Below are 14,905 nucleotides of genomic sequence, written 5' to 3' on the forward strand. Positions count from 1 at the left end.
AAAAATATCTGGGGAAATCTGGACATATGGCAGTGTCCCTTTTGCCTATTATCCATAAAAAATAGCTCAATTGTTATGCCAGAGTCCCTAGTACATACCTATACACATGAATTTTCACATGATGGCTGACCTTTGAAGCCAAGCATTTTCTTCTAAACTACACTTTCCAGTACTCTACACTGGAGCTTTATTTCACCAAAGGCTTTTTTCGGCCAAGACAAGTTTAATTGACTTACCAGCACAAACAGGATTAATTCATTCGCCAAGTCCCTCAGACAGCAGGAAGCCTCTGATCATCAGGAGGTGTAGAGAAAACCACCAGTTTTAAAAGCAGGAACAAAGCTTTTGAAAGACAATGGAAATGGATTGCTCCCTAGTTGCTTAGAAAGTGCACCTAGAATCATAGAATCATAGAATCATAGAGTTGGAAGAGACCACAAGGGCCATCGAGTCCAACCCCCTGCCAAACAGGAAACACCATCAGAGCATTCCTGACATATGGTTGTCAAGCCTCTGCTTAAAGACCTCCAAAGAAGGAGACTCCACCACACTCCTTGGCAGCAAATTCCACTGTCGAACAGCTCTTACTGTCAGGAAGTTCTTCCTAATGTTTAGGTGGAATCTTCTTTCTTGTAGTTTGGATCCATTGCTCCGTGTCCGCTTCTACCTGAACTGGAGCTGAAATGAATGGGCCATCCCACATTTCACTTAAAAATGCTCCCCTTCCAAATGTTCCAGGTTCTCCCCTCTTATGTGAAGAGAAGTGCTTAAACAGCCTTAGTGCTTTGTAGGTACTATTAAAATGATCTACTTTTCTGATTCAGAATTCTGATCTTTTGACCACATGGGAACAGCTGTGTCCTTGTTAATTTGTGCTGCATATTCAGGATTACTGTGGGGCAGGCTGGTTTTAACAATGCTGAGGGAGGAAGGGAGGGGAAAGCTTTTTAGACCAAGGCCCAAATTTCCTCATGGGCAACTCTGTGATGGCCAGATGCTAATGGTGGATGGAGCCATTGGTAGATGTGGTCAGAGTGATGGATGTGATAGATCATGGGGCTTAATGCAATATCTTATTCTTCCCCTTCTTCTTCTTCTTCTTCTTCTTCTTCAGCAATCACTCGTAGTTGAGTGAGATTGGCTTCCATAAATGCGGTTTTAACAGCGGTTTCGTAAGTGAATGTGGAGGCCAATTCTGGATCCACACGTCCTTCCACAGTGGGGACATAGGTTTCCGGGCAGGAGGTGATCATGGTGAGGGTTTCCACCATTTGCCAATCGCCATGGGACTTTGGGGGTTTGGGATGGGTTTTTGGAAGGTGCCCGTGCGTGAATTTGTTTTATGTGTGTAGACCAGTGCACACTGACCAACGCACAGTCTTCGCAGTAAGGCTCTATTCCGATGACATGAGTATCACAATGACCGGTAGATTCTTATCTGCTGCAGCCTTCATCTTCCTTCACAGCCATTGTAACACTGCCATTGAGGACTTCTTGGATCATTCTTTGTCTAGCTCTTCCCCTTTGATCTTACCGCCTTGGGTGACCCTGCTAAGAGTACGAGATTCATGACGGCTTCATTCACAAGGGTCATAGGAATGTGCAAGCCTACTCACCACGACAAGGTGATGATCCAGCGAGTGAGATGTGATACAGTGGACCCTCTAGTTATGTACCACTCTGGATACATAACTTTCGGGTTACGAATGCGGCAAACCCAGAAGTGTATACTTCCGGGTTTCACAGTGTGCAGAAGTGCTCTAAGCACTGCACATGTGCGCAGAAGTGCTCAATCATGCCACACGCATGTGCAGAAGCAGTGCCTCTGCCTGCGGAGTTTTTGGGTTGCGGACAGACCCCGGAAAGAATTTAATTCATATCCAGAGGGTCCACTGTATATTATTACAGAGAGAGGGAGGGAGACATTTGCTTAAGGGTAGCTATTGCCCTTGAGCCAAAAAAAGGGTTAGCCACTCCTGCTATACCCATTTACACATGAGCAACTCCCATTTAACACAGTGAGATTTACTTCTCAGCAGATAGACATGCACAAGATTGTGCTGTCAGCTGCCTTAACAGGAGTTTGATACATTTTGTCCGCAGTGAAAAAAACACAACAGTGAGAGCCAATTAATCCATCAACACCCTTGGCTGTGATCTCAGTGCTATTTTGATCAGCACCAAAAAAAAAAAAAAAAAAGGTACTCATTAATTTGTAATTAACCATATATTTACAGCATTTGCAGAAAAAGCTCTTCATTCTCTCCAAATGACATTTCAAATGCACCTGATTATTTGAAAGTGCTATCATAAGCCACGTTTTAATGAGAGGAGTTGGCAAGGTTAAGTGCTGAGCTGATGGATTTTATTTTATTTTATTTTTATTTTTTGCTGTTTGAGATAAATTCCTGGTTTGCTGTTTCTCTAATTAGGAGACTTCTCTTAAATGGGGTTAAGGGAATGGGGCTGAGCAGTGGGACCTGGCTCAGGGCTCATACAGCCATCCTATTATTTTTATTTGTTAAAAATCAGCTGTCACCATATTTTAAAAACATCAAAGCAGCTTACAATGATATCTATATACACAATAGAAATGCATCAAATTTAAAATCAGAGACCATCAACTAACTATTATGAAAAGATCTGTTCTTAATTCCTGGCAGAATAGAAACTTTTATTGGGCATTAATCTTGATTTACTTGCACACAGTATCCATGGAGGTTAGATTATATCAAGTCTTTATTGAGCATTTGTTCTGATTTGTTTGCAGGCCATTTATAAGTCTTCTCCTCAATCACTCTGTATTTTTCCATGCATTTCCTCATTACTTTTCCAAAAGGTCTGTCTCTTTGTAAAAGTGGATTATAAGCCTTATTAATCATTTCTTCGTGTCACACTAGCAAATGCATTCCCCCTTTACTTTTCTATTGCTCTACAAAGTCTGTTTTTTTTTAAATGTAGGGGGTTTTTTTGTGCTTCGATCCACTTCAATTGTGCAAACCAGAATTTCCCAGAATGCACTTGAATCTCTCCCACAAAATGCAGTGGTACCTCTGGATACGAACAGGATCCATTCCGAAGCCCCATTCGCATCCTGAAGCGAACGCAACCCACGTCTGCTCATGCGTGAGTCGCGATTCGCTGCTTCTGCGCATGCACGTGACGTCATTTTGACCGTCTGTGCATGCGCGAGTGGCGAAACCCAGAAGTAACGCGTTCCGTTACTTTCGGGTCACCGTGGAGCGCAACCCAAAAATGCTCAACCTGAAGCAACTTCAACCCGAGGTATGAATGTACTGACAGTCTGGAGCCACCGTTAGCAAATGATGGAAACAATTTCTCAGCAGCCTTTGTTCCCTGCACCCGGATCGTGCCACTTATGCTGTTGCTATCCCCCGCAAAGCCATGCACAATAAACGTTTGAGAAAAATATCCATTTGTTTTCCAACGAAACCTAACTTTTTTCACCCCGGCCCTGCCAAATCACAGTGTCAACAACACTAAACCAGCGTGCCTAAAGGTTTGCAGGCCTGTTCTTATATAAAGGGGGCGGGGAGGAATTCGTGGGAGATCTGAGACAAATTGGAGAAGGCATTTAGAGGACAAGAAGATTGCAAGATAGCACAGTGGGTGAAATTATCCAGCTATGCCCCCCCATCCCTGCTCTATCACGACTAAAATTTATTGAAATGTGAAGTTTGTTTTTCACCATTTTTGTGGGATGCTTTGCTCTGGAGTGCCCAGTGTGACTGTTGAAGCTTTTCCTAGAATCCTCTAATTGTAGAGTTGGAAGGGACCCCAAGAGTCATCTAGACCAACCCTCTGCAAGGCAGGCAACACAATGAAAGAATCCCTGACAGCTCCTAGGAGAGAGCTGAGTGCAGGGTGGGGACCAAAGGTGGACAAAGTGCCTCAGAAGGAGCAAGACATGTTGTCCACCGGAAGTACTGCCCCTCCCCAGACACCCCAAGCGAAGAGGCCATTATAATCCAGTGCTTTTTTTATATGTCGCTTATTCTTTTGTATGTGTTTGTTGCAGTTGTAGCTTGTTAAAACTTTACAATCATTTGAAGTTATGGAGCGCTCCTACAGACTATAGGAATGCACCTTTAAGCAAGGTGGTGGAATACTTGCTGAAGGGTGCTGAGGCCACATTTTAAAGTATCTCACATAGACATAAATTCCTTCAATATGGTGATGTTCACTAGGTTAGATGGCTTTAAAAAGGAATCAGTCAAGCACAGGGTAAAGCGCATACACCAAAACTGTACACTAAAGTGGCAAGTGCACCTCAGTGGGGAAAGAGTTCCACAACTTAGGGGCTGTGACAGAAAATGCTCTCTCCAGGATAATAATAACAATAATTTATACCCCTCCCATCTGGCTGGGTTTCCCCTGCCACTCTGGGTGGCTCTCAACAGAATACTAAAAACATGATAAAACATCAAACATTAAAAACTTCCGTAAACAGGGCTGCCTTCAGGTGTCTTCTAAAAGTCAGGTAGTTGTTTATCTCCTTGACATCTGATGGGAGGGCATTCCACAGGGCGGGCACCACTACCAAAAAGGCCCTCTGCCTGGTCCTGTAACCTCACTTCTTGCAGTGAGGGAACCTCCAGAAGGCCCTTGGAGCTGGACCTCCATGTCCGGGCTGAAAAATGGGGCTGGAGATGCTCCTTCAGGTCCACTGGGCCGAGGCTGTTTAGGGCTTTAAAGGTCATCACCAACACTTTGAATTGTGCTCAGAAACGTGCTGTATACATTAGGAGAAGTTCACAATTAAATTCTGATAATTTTTCATGAGGACTTTGAAAAAATCAGAAACTGATGTGGACAATGTGGAGAACTGAACTTGAGGTTGGAAAAATGAGGAAGAGAGAAACCGAAGTTGAAAGATTCACCCATCCCTACCTGAGACCCACTTCAGACCCCAAGGCTCTGTGGCCCTCCCCTAGCAGAAGCACGACCAAGATATATTGGGGAAGAAAGAGCTCATTTTGCTTTTGAACGTAAATAAAGCAGAAGTAAGGAATCATCATTATGAAAACTACAAGACTCCCTCAATTACGATAGAGCTTAATCGTAATTGATTTTGCTCAGTGTGTAATGTAAGCTTTTGAAAGCACCAGAGTTAATGCCCCATGACAATTTCTGCTTTTAGTTTGTGGAAAGAGTTACATTTCATTTGAGGCAAAGAAATTGAGACAAAAGAACTGGACTAGAATTGCCAAAAAGGAGGGTCCCTGGTGTTATTCTTGCACACAGATATGAAGGAGGAGGGATTTAGAGGCTATCCAGGACCAACATCAGCACCTCGCATGGTCGGGCAAATGCAGGGGCCCAGAGAGCCCACTCCAAATGGTGCCAACTGCCGGCATCGCCTAACCCCCCCCCCAAATAATTGGGTGGTGTCCCTTACTCTAGTGCTGATAAGGAAAGTGCTTAGCAAAGTGCCAGCAGCAGCCACCATGTTTTTTATTTTCCCAGAAATCCTCTGTAACATGCTCCAGAGGCATTCTGGGAAAATGAAGATGGTAGCAACCACTGCATGCACTCTCACTGCCACCATACAGCCGCGCTGTTGACCTCTACTGTCCATCTGTATCTGCTCTGCTTGTAAAATTACTGGGGAATTTAAGGACAAAGGAAGAGCCTTGCATTTAAACCAGCATGCTGTCAACACAGTTGCCAGTCTGATATATGAGGAGCCCACAAGCAGGATATGAGTTCAACTGATACTTAGAGGAATACAGCTTCTGATACTAGGCCATAGATTGGGTCATGGACTGCATTCAATGAATATAAGAGAATTGGGTCATAGGGCACCCCATATACACAGAAGATTATATAGTATGTGGTGGACTTAGTAGATCAGGGGTAGGGAACATGTGGCCCTCCAGATGTTGCCAGCCTCCAATTCCCATCATGCCTCATCATTCGCCATGCTAGTGGCTGAGGCTGATGGGAGGTGTAGTCCAGCAATGTCTAGAGCAGGGTTTCCTGAACTTGGGTCTCCAGCTGTTTTTGGACTGCCATCCTCCTGCTAGATAGGGATGATGGGAGTTGTAGTCCAAAAACAGCTAGCCACCCTAGTTCAGGAAACCCTGGTCTACAGGGCCACTACTTCCTTACATCTGTGCTAGACGAAAGCAAAACACTTTGCAAAACAGCTCTGCTCTCCAGCAAGTCCATTAGAGTTGCAGGCAGGAAGATGAAATGGCCCCTAATAAAGAACTTAGTATATCAGATACCTGGCAATCAAAAAGCCAGAGTCGGCAATTATGTATTTCTGTTACTTGCCAGATCAAAGCAGAAAGTAAGTGGGTTTCTAGCATTAAAAAAAAATAAAAAAAAATTCATTGCCCTGCCATTTCCTGCAGAGGGAGCATTTGACTTGCTTTGCCATTGTCTAAGAGTCCACATGTGGGGAAAAATCTCAGTCCACAGGCAACTCTTAAGACTGAACAATGAATTAAATTGCAGGCTACAGATGGGAGAGAATTTTGGCCCAGCTCACATTTAAAACTGAACCTTCCTAGCCCACACCTTCTGAAAGAATATGCAAATCAAAACTCAAGTCATCCTTCAAAATTTGCACATCTCTGAATTTTGCAGAGAAGCTTTCCATCCCAGCAATGTGTACAATTGCATGCGTTGTATTAAAGTGTGCATAAACTTACATGCGTTAGTGAAAATAGCACACAATATATGCATTGCAGCTTTCAGAGGAAAAAGTGTGAATTAGATAGACTCACTTTTCAATCTTATTTATTGCATTTATTTATTGCATTTGTATCACGCCCTTTTCTCCAGGGAACTCAAGGTGGGCTATCTGGTTCCTCTTCCTGCACGTTTTATTTATCCTCACAACACCCCTGTGAGGTAGGTTAGGCTGAGAGGCAGTGTCTGGTCCAAGATGTTCACTGAATCAAATTTCTCCCTCATGCCTAGACTCCCCAGTGATGCTTTCAATGGGGATCTTTACTGCATTTCATAGAATTATAGAGTTGAAAGGGATCAAAAAGATTATCTTGTCCAATCCCCCTGAAATGCAGGAATCTCAGCTAAAGCATCCATGACAGATGGCCATCCAACCTCTGCTTTAAAACCTCCTAGGAAGGAGAGTCCACAACCTCCCGAGGAGACCCTTCCACTGTCAAACAGCTCTTACCACCAGAAAGTTCTTCCTCATATTTAGTCAGAATCTCCTTTCTTGTCATTTGGAACCATCGGTTTGGGTCCCACCCTCCAGGGCAAGAGAACACATGCTTGCTCCAACTTCCATGTACCAGCCCTCTAGTTATTTGAAGATGGCTATTAAATCTCCTCTCGGTCTCCTCTGTTCTGAGAGCCAGTGTGGTGTAGTGGTTAAGAGCGCTTGACTCGTAATCTGGTGAACCCGGTTCGCGTCTCCGCTCCTCCACATGCAGCTGCTGGGTGACCTTGGGCTAGTCACGCTTCTCTGAAGTCTCTCAGCCCCACTCACCTCACAGAATATTTGTTGTGGGGGAGGAAGGGAAAGGAGAATGTTAGCCGCTTTGAGACTCCTTCAGGTAGTGATAAAGCGGGATATCAAATCCAAACTACTACTCCTCCTCCTCCTCTTCTTCTTCTTCTTCTTTTCAGGCTAAACATACCCAGCTCCTTCAACCAATACACATAAGGCTTGACTTCCAGACCCTTGATCACCATAGTGGGTTAAAGTAGGTGACTCTCAGGGTTCCTTCCTCGAGTTAAAGAACTTAATTCGTTCTGGAGGCCTGTTCTTAACCTGAAACTGTTCTTAACCTGAGGTGCCACTTTAGCTAATGGGGCCTCCCGCTGCCGCTGCCACCGCCGCATGATTTCTGTTCTCATCCTGAAGCAAAGTTCTTAACCCAAGGTACTATATGTGGGTTAGCGGAGTCTGTAACCTGAAGCTTCTGTAACCTGAGGTACCACTGTAGATACATTCCAGCGTAAAAGGCTTTTTCATGGGGTGGGAATTATACAAAAAGGATCCCACAGTTACATACTTAAGTGATGAGGTCCATTTTTCTTCTGTCAGGGATCCAGAAAGTTGTATTTATCCTCCCCGTGCCCATTTGTGCAAACAGAAAGCTCAAATCCTTGTTGCTGAAGTAAAGCAGCCAAATTAAGTGTCTTAGTTTTCATGTTTTTGTTCTGTTTGACAAATGTTATTTTTGGAGTGCATGTAGAGGGGGATGTTAAATCTTTTCTCATTATTGAGGGGTAAGGATTGCAATCCTTAAATTTTTATTATTTTTGCATTCATGTAGTGATTTAAAATGTCCACTCTCTCTGTGTGTGTATTTATCTTGCCTTAGGCTGGGCAAAGCCACCCATCTCGCACAGTTAGATTTTGGAATACGAAAAGGGGATTTGTCATTATTTTGTTACCTTCCCTAAAGGGACACATTATTTGCATTTTCTGCTTCAGATACCCGATTCTCTTGAATCTTCTCTAATTCAAAGTGCCTTTTTGTGGTCTGAGTAATCCTTGCAACAACCATTTAAGATAGATTAGCAAGAACAACTCTGTATGTTAACCCAGTATTATATCCCCTGTTTTATACTTTGAGATGAGAGAAACTGGAGGTTAGACAGTGACTTGGCCAGGGTCATCCTTTCTTGTAACTTGAAGCCATTGGTTTGGGTCCTACCCCCCCCCCCCAGAGAAGGAGATAAGAAGCTTGTGCCCTCTTCCATGTGACAGCTCTTTCGATATTTGAAGATGGCTATCATATGTCCTCTCAATCTCGTCTTTTCCAGGCTAAATATACCCAACTCCCTCAACCATTCTTCATAAGGCCTGGTTTCCAGACCCTTGATCATCTTGGTCGCCCTCCTCTGCACATGTTCCAGCTTGTCAACATCCTTCTTAAATTGTGGTACCCGGGATTGGACATAGTATTCCAAAAGTGGTACTATTGCTTCCCTTGATCTGGACATTATACTTCTGTTGATGCAGCCTAGAATAGCATTAGCTTTTTTTTGCTGCTGCATCACACTGTTGACTCATGGTAAGCTTGTGGTCTACTGAAGTCTGATCCTGAAAGCAGTGCAGCACTCTTGACAAGGATCCACAGTGCATGAAAAAGGTCTCCTGTTCAAACCCTAGCTTCTCTAGTTTAAAAAGTATAAGGAAGGAGGGGATAAGAAATGTCCTCAGTTTGAGACCCTGCAGAGTTACTGCTAACAGGTGTAGACAGTGGTGTGCTAAGATGGATCAATAGTCTCACCTGGGGGCAGGGAGGGAAAGCAGCTTTCTATATAATGCTCTTTTTTAGATAAACCCTGTGAATGAACCACAATCTGGATGCTTTTATGAAGTTTTAACTGGTCAATCACAGGACAAGTCTAGGGCTGATGCTGTTGATTCTGCTTCAGAAAACAAGGTTAACCAAGTAAAAAAAAAAGCAATAAATGGACCTGTTCTTTGGGCAAAACTGCCACTTATATCATTATTTCCACAGGGGTTTTGCTCCTGAGCTTAGAAGGCAGCTGAACCCAAGCTAAATTGGACTTCCACATTTAGGCTGAATTCTCTCTGTAAGAATAATAGGAGATTGCAAGGAGACAATGGGCATATGGTGACCTTTGCTGCACAGGAGTTATTTGTCCTGGAGAGGGGAAATGGTAGGTAGGCCCAGTGGGTTGCTAGGAGCAACCCCACATTCCTGGTTTGAAAACTAGTAGCCTGGGGAGTTGAAAGCCAGGCTCCTGGGGATTGGCTGCCAGGGAAAATGGGTAGCATCTGGCACAGAAAGTGGAGCAAACTGTGAAAGATTTTAAATGTGACACATATTTCTCTGGCTCTCAGATAAAATGGAACTCAAGCAGTGAGCTTCAGCGTTGGGGTCTGCGATGCTCAAGTGGCCTTTCAAAAGGCAAAGAACCCAAAAAGGAAGCATCCAAAATTATCTCTGGAACCTTGCATGCAACAATTGGACCATTTGCACCTACTTTATGGAAAGTGGCCTTTGGGAGCCAAAAGGGAGCTTCACACACACATTTTTACACCACTTGATTGTAAAAGAAAACCTCCAAGCTGTTTACAAATAGATAAAACAATGAAATTGAGAAATAAAATCACAACCATACTTTGAAACATACAATAGCTAAAAATAGATGCTCATGGCTTCCTGGCTGCAACACCATGTGGTCACCTGCGTGTTGTGAATGGGCAGTGTCAACTTCAGGTTTGGGGAGACGGGGAGTAACATGCCCTCGGGATCCCCCTACCCCTAGTAGCTCCACTTCTTAGTTACTGTTGCTGCTGCACAGTTCCTTGCTCTGGGCAATATGCGATGCATCCATTCCATTAGTGCAAGGATTTATGTTTGCATAATACAACTCCCCCTTCTTGTCTCCCTGTGCCCTATACTCTCCCTAAATCTGTTTTGTAAGTTTTGTGGGAGAGGAAACCCAGAATAGATTGGGGGGAGGGTTTCTGTTGTGCAAGTGTGAATCCTTGCATTGATGAAATGAGTTACTTGGTGCAACGTGGGACTAATCTGCATCATTACCAAAACAGAGAGAGCAAGGTGGAACAAGGCTACATCTCATTCTTTTTAGCCCCTATCCCCAATCACTCACTTAGTGTTGTGATCTATGGGAATGCCCAACAATGATGAGAGCTGATGGTCCAACATAGGGAAGTCAGTGGTTCCTGTTCCCCAATGGAGGCAGGAGAGCAAGGCTGTGCAAGACAAGGCAAATTTCAGCCCCTTGGATTAGGTGTGGTTTCAGGACCATGGACAGTGTTCTTATAGCTGAGGCCAAGTATCCAAGTTGTCTCAGCAAGATTCCACAGGAATTGGCTGAGTTTTATAGCAAGGATAGGAAGCCACTGACTGGATGCTCTACCCTTTTAGTACTGACCTGTTTAAATGACTGGTGCCTTCTTCTGCAGCTCGTCTCCTTCAAAGTAATGGGCTTTCCAGTAGTGAGTATCTCTCCTCTGGGCTTTCTTGATTCCACAGAGTCTGTGGACCAGCCATCAGTCACTATCTCCAGACCCCACCCTGAGAAGTCCTGGTCCAGGGCAATGACACATGGAGAAGGCTGGTGAACAGGCCACAGAAGCAAAGAAAAGGCTCATGACCTAAAGACAACCTCAGCAGATGCAAGATGCAGCTGCCGCCGCCTTTGGAATGGTCTATGACATATGCATTTCATTTTGCTCCAAAGCAGCCCAGACCAAGAGCTTCTCTGTGACTTTAGTTCATGCATTCAACTGACAGTCATCAATTGTATAATAACCAAATACAGATAGGATGTGCATCAAGGATGGGAGCTGGTGACCCACCAGTGCATCTGTATACCTGTGCCCTGGACCACACCAAGACAGTTTGCCATCTGAAGCAAAGGGCAAAAGAACTTGCCATGCTTCCACCACCTCTTAGCAGTTCTATAGAGTTTATGTCTTTACCATATGGGTGAGACTGGGGCTGCAAGCTTCAGTTGATTTATTGGTTAGATTAATAAAGTTGCAATTCCTTTTGCACTCACTAAAACTACATCCTGGATTAATTGAGCAGTATTTTAAAAAAAGGTTAATTCACCTGAATACAAATGTTTATTTTAAAAACTGCAGATGGCATGCATATTTTTCAAATGGTGTTTTCTCTAAAGAGACTGCCCTCCCACGATGGTTCTTGCTGAAATATATGCATGCATTGAAGTATGTTTCCCTCTTCAAAACAATTAAGTCCTAATGCATACATATGAAGATCAGTTAATATTCAATCATTTGAACACACATTCAGGTAAGATTAATCCAATAAACCAACAGTCCTAGTAGAGGCATCCCATGGCTACTAGTCACGATGGCTGTGCCTCTAAGATCTTGCCTTCATTGTCCGAGGCAGGAGTGCTTGTGCTTCTGAATATCAGTTGGTGGAACTCATAAGGGAGAGCACTGCTGCTGAACTCAGGCCCTGCTTGTGGATTGCCCATAGGCATCTGGCTGGCCACTGTGAACAGGATGCTGGAGTAAGTGGACCTCTGGCTTGATCCAGAAGGGTCTTCTTATGTCATGTTCCTTATCCTTGCCAAAATATGGGGAATCCAGTATCCAAGGATTCTTTCCGTAAACAGCATCAATCATTTTTCAGGAATTTCCCAGTTACATTGCAATTCTCAAAAATGACAGCTTTTCTTGCATTGGATTTCATAGGAACGGTACCCCTTGTGTTCTCTCTAAGCTTTCCTTCAGGGTATTTGGAACATGTTTTGCTTATTTTCCTAAGATAAACATACCCAATTGCTTTTCCTTTCCTTTATGGGGTTTGTTTTCCAGAACCTTTATCACAGCTTTAACACTCCTCTGAAGATGTCCCGGTCTATCAACATCATTTTTAAACTACGGTACCCAGAGCTGGAGGCATTATGCCAAATGTGGACTGTCTAATTCTGAATAAGTTGCTGAATTATGTTCTAAGTCCTCCCTTTAGGCGAGGTCTTCCCTTGTGTTGTGATTTGAAGTTCATCTGAGCCCCTGGCTACTCATTAACTTTGTTGTTTTGTATTCTGATCTCATTCTTGTTCCAGAAACAGAGCTCTTCCCTTGATCAAGACACTATACTTCTGTTGATGCAACCTATAATAGTATTAGTTTTTGTTGTTGTTGTTGTTGTTTTTGCTGCTGCTGCTTCATACTGTAGACCAGGGGTCAGCAAACTTACTGTGCCTCGAGCCGGTGTCTCCAACGCCGATTGCGCAGCAGGCCAGAGAGCACGTGCCCATACGCTTGCGCACACGCTATTTCTGGCGTGGCGCACTTCCAGGTCAGAGGAGCACCGGAAATAGCTTGTGCACATGTGCACTGGCCTCCTCCGACCCAGATGTGCACTGGAAATAATGCTTGCACGTGCGCAAATAACGCTTACACATGCACACAAGCTATTTCCAGTGCTCCTCCTCCAACCCGGAAGTGGGCAGCCACGCAGCGCAGTGGCGGTAAGAGCGGGCAGCAGGGGGCGCTGCAGGCTGAAAAAATGACTCCCTCGGGGCTTATCCGGCCTGCGGACCTTAGTTAGGGACCACTGCTGTAGACTCATTTTAAGCTTGTGGTCTACTAAGACCCCTAGATCTTTTTCATATGTACTACTAGCAAGCCAGGTGCCCTCCATCTTATATTTCTGCAGCTAGTTCTTCTGCCTGAGTGCAGAACCTGACATTTGCCCCTGTTGAAATTCATTCTGTTACTTTAGGCCCAGTCGTCCAATCTGTTAAGGTCATTTTGAATCCCAATTCTGTCTTCTGCAGTGTTAGCTCCCTCTCCCAATTTGCTGTCATTTGCAAATTGGATGAGCATCCCCTCAATTCCTTCATCCAAATCGTTTATAAAGATGTTAAACAAAAACAGGACCAGGACAAAACCCTGCAGCACCCCACTTGCCACTATTTTTTTTAATTGCCTGCATTTGTGCCTTCAATATGTCAGCTTGAAGAAATTCCCATCCATCTTTTACTTCCTCCTCTCTTTGAGTGTTTCTGACCATGGTAAATAGAAGTTTTACTGTCCCCAGCTGTGGCGGCAGAGCATAGTCATCATGGATAGTAGTCATCAACAGCCCTTTCCTCCAGAAATTTGTCTAATCCTCTTTTAAAGCCATCTAGGTTGGTGGCCATTGTTGTAAACAAAAATCTTCCTTTTCCCCCCTTATGGGTATCCAAGAGCCCATATAGAGTCCTTACGTAGGTTCCCTATTGGTAGGAGAAAATAACAGAGGCCAACCAGAGAATATTGAGAAGCAAAGCAGCTAGTAAGCCTGATCTTTATTGATCTGTTGCAACAGGGTGCTCCCCTCACACACAGGAAAGGAGGAGGAACACAGAAAAAGGTGTGTCTGCCCTTATATAGATATTTTAAATTCCCTGCCCTGGAGCTCCAGACCACCCCTCCATACATCATACATGCATCACAGAAGGGGTGTAACCCAAGACCACCACCCCCAGATACATCATACCTACATCACAGAAAAGGCGTTCTACAGCAGAAATCTGAGTGCATTGTTTATCTTGTTTATCTCATCTGACAGGTTACCTGTTAATGCTCACTTGATTGGATACCCTGGGGAGCCTGGCCAGTCTTTTGTAATGATACATACTTAGTTTCTGAGCCAGGTCACAGGCTCACACCCTATTCATAACTTAAATGTGCCCTTAAGACAGGATTTGTGAAGGAAAAGACAATGGGGAGGCTTTTCCATTTCCCTTTGACCTTGCAGAGAAAACATTTGGGAATCAAAAATGGTTCCAGGTCAGTCTTCCTGTGCTGATCTATGTAAGTCCTTGGTTGGTACACTTATGAACATTTAACATATATCCAAGACCTCAAAATTCCTATCACACCATCACGGCCTCTTGTGGGAGGAGTTCCATAGTTTAACTATGCACTGCATTAAGAAGTACTTCCTTTTATCTGTCCTTCCAATCAATAAGAAAGCATAATATTCCAGGTACCAATTATTCCCACAGCCCACAAATGCTACTTTGTGGACTGGACTTTTCATTTTCATTTTGATCTTGGTATTAAGAATGGCATGCCTTTATGCTTAATCTCAGTCTAACTCAGCTGCATTGAAGCACTCTTTCTGGATAAGAATATTGCCTGAGCTGTGTGAGGAATATGAAATTGCTCTCGTACTGTTATCTGCGAATCTGCCCACCCCCGCCTCTGTCTTCATCAGATAACCAGCAGGGAACTGAGAGTAAAAGAAACAGCGCTCTTCTGAAACAGCCACCCTGCCACGACAAATTCAACACAGTTTTCTAGCAGGGTGGCTAACTCTCAGCTTGGGGGGGGGGGGGCTGATCTGCCTCCCTCCCAAGTAACCTCACTCCAAGACCCCATTGATTTTGGTGATGGCAAAACAGAGCGATAGAGAATTTAGTT

Source organism: Podarcis filfolensis (genome assembly GCF_964270895.1).
Source record: "Podarcis filfolensis genome assembly, chromosome: 9".
NCBI classification, from domain to species: domain Eukaryota; kingdom Metazoa; phylum Chordata; class Lepidosauria; order Squamata; family Lacertidae; genus Podarcis; species Podarcis filfolensis.